Below are 2,751 nucleotides of genomic sequence, written 5' to 3'. Positions count from 1 at the left end.
TTTCCACCTGCCTACAAATTGGATGTCTTCAAGTCCAACATAAACAAATTCCTGATGAACCGCCCCCTTAAGTAAGACACTTTATCAAATCTCCATTACTAACGATCATTACGATATTATCCCATTGACTACTGTACACGCAATAACCCTAATCGCAGAGTGGCTTCCGGGCCTTGATAAGTGGTTACTACTTTGTAAAAAAAAAAAAAAAATTGGTGATAGTTAAAAAAAAAAACTCTTTATACGGTGAATGCAGTATTGTGGCGATTGAGATTAGTTTAAAGTTAGACAAAGTAGATACTAATGATGGGATGATTCTAAAGTTTTTCCCGATTCCGATGCAATTTCCGATTCTGTGCTAAATTCCCGATTCCAATACAGTTACTGATTCCGATTCTTTATAAATCTCTAATTATTTAACCGTGAGATTGTTTTTTCCCCCTGATTTTCGTAAAAACACGTTAAATATGCTGATGTTTTCTTAAACGTCAAAATACAATTGTAGATTATGATCTATCGATTTTAGCTTTACTGATCATTTAAAATCAATAAATATTTATTATTTTATTATTATTACCAGCAATGGAAGATTTTGGTTTAAATAAAATCAAATAAAAAAGGACAAAAGAATCGTTTTGGCATCGGAAAATAGGCACCAATTTTTCCGATTCCGATACCTATTCTGATACCCCCCAAATCTTCTGATTTTTCTTATTCCCGATTCCGATTCTGATTAATCGTCCCAACACTAGCAGATACGGCATAATCGCATTGACACACCGGTTCACATCAGACCACCGAAGTTAAGAGACATTGAGCCTGGTTAGTACCAGATGGGTGACCATTTGGGAATTCTAGGCGCTGTATGTACTCTCTACTTATCTCGGCATTTGTTTTCAGTCGTCCTGTACATACACTTCACTTGCTACTGGTATTTAACAATTTCAACTCAGGAGAGGTGTGGTTGGAGATTGCTCACCTCATGCCACAAAAATTCCCCGCGCAGGCACCCCCTTTGGTGGGTATCCATCGTCTGTCAAAGACTGAAGGAGCCGTCATCCATAGATAGAGTAGCCAGAGAAAAGGTTATAACCCTAACCCTAACCCTAACCTCCCACACAACTTGGGTATTATCGTCATGTTTATCTATTACCAGCATTTCAGCCCGGCGTTGCCCGGGTGTTTGGAGATGTATGCTGAGCAAAAATAAAAGCGGTCAATTTTTTTTAACTTTGACCCCTATTATGACCCCTTAACATTTATGGTTTGGGGCTCAAATCAAGTTAATAAGTTAGATCTATGTCCAAGGAACCTATATCTAAAATTTCAAGTGTTTAGATCGGAAATTGACGGAGGAGCTTGGTAGAGTTCTCAAAGGTCAAATCGTTGAACTTTGACCTCTTAACAACCAAACTTTTGGCCGAAAATGGATTACAAAGATTTTCCCAAATCTCAGTACCCTGTATCTTAAACTTCGAGTCTGTAGACTTAAAATTGACAGAGTTATTGCGTAGGAAAATGTACACAGACACACAGACACACACAGAGACTCGTTCACTTTTATAGATATATAGATTGTTATGGAAGTCGCTTCAGACAGGACACGAATCCACTTTATGTAATGAGCTAAAAAGAATGAGAGATGATTATTGCATAGACAGGAGATGCTTATTTACCTTGGTTAAAAAGCAAGGCTTCAGTTTGGAAGAAAACAGTGAGCAGGAGAGAGTTATATAAGTCTGCAGTTCTTGGAAATAAACTACAGGAGTAGAAAGATGTTTTATAATGAAATACCTGAAAAGTGAATTGATGGAGACTACTAGACCAACGAATTAAAACGAGCCAGAACAAAGGGATCAGAGAATAAATTGAACAATTCTGGAGAATACATCCTATAGCTGTGCTTAAATAAAAGACTGAGACTAGCAAAATCATGTCCGCATGAGAGAATGCAGAGAAGAAACGGTGGAACCAACTAAACAGAATTAAATCAATAATTCAGTCTGAAATTCCCGTTTTAATTTTAATTGTAAATATTTTATTATTCTGAATAAATAAAATCAATTCTTTGACCTTTTCGTGTTGTTCTGACGAGTCGAGGATACGCCTTTGGCAATCAGTCCGACGATGACATTGTTGCTGTCAAGTTGAGGTATGGCTCTGTTCAGTCCGAGAAAATCCACCCTCTCACATTTTAACTTCTCTTTGATCAAAGGTTAGTTTATTGCTAATCGCCTGAGGCGCCCCTACTGAATAATGCCGAGTGTGTACAGTCATAGTTTGTAGGCCAGAATGAACTAACAATCTGGCTTTTCAATTACCACCTGATGTTGTGTTCAATCGCCTGGAGTGAAGGTCAGTAACATCTGTAGCTTTTTGGCTCGGAGCAAAGTGTTGAATATTCGTTCACCGGAATGACAATGACTATCTGATTATTCTGGGGAGGTGGACGACACACGTTGAATTGAAACGCAAGGGTTGCGCAACTTATAACCACTCCTCTCCTGAGTTGGCACTGCTTGATTCCAGTTGAAAGAAGTCCAGAACTATTGGAAAAAATGCATCCACCTCCTCTCTTTCTCTCTCTCTCTATATATATTGTACCTATCTCTTTATAATATAACCTACTAGCGGGGGGGGGGTACCCGCGTTGCCCTGGTTTTTAGAGGCGTGTGTGGTTGGGGGGGGGGTTAAATGAAAACAAAGCGAAGTCATAACCCTGTTTAAATATTATAAAAACAAACAATGTTA

General features: G+C 38.4%; 1 pseudogene; it reads left to right on the top strand.

Moving 5' to 3' along the window:
* The first annotated feature begins 753 nt into the window (after positions 1 to 753).
* LOC145246234 (5S ribosomal RNA) lies at positions 754 to 870 on the top strand (annotated as a pseudogene).
* The last annotated feature ends 1,881 nt before the right edge of the window (positions 871 to 2,751 follow it).

This window comes from Euprymna scolopes, chromosome 23 (genome assembly GCF_053919585.1).
Source record: "Euprymna scolopes isolate OS-2025 chromosome 23, ASM5391958v1, whole genome shotgun sequence".
Classification (NCBI taxonomy): Eukaryota; Metazoa; Mollusca; class Cephalopoda; order Sepiida; family Sepiolidae; genus Euprymna; species Euprymna scolopes.
The sequence above is the reverse complement of the archived record's forward strand: the minus strand, read 5'-3'. Positions and strand labels throughout refer to the sequence as shown.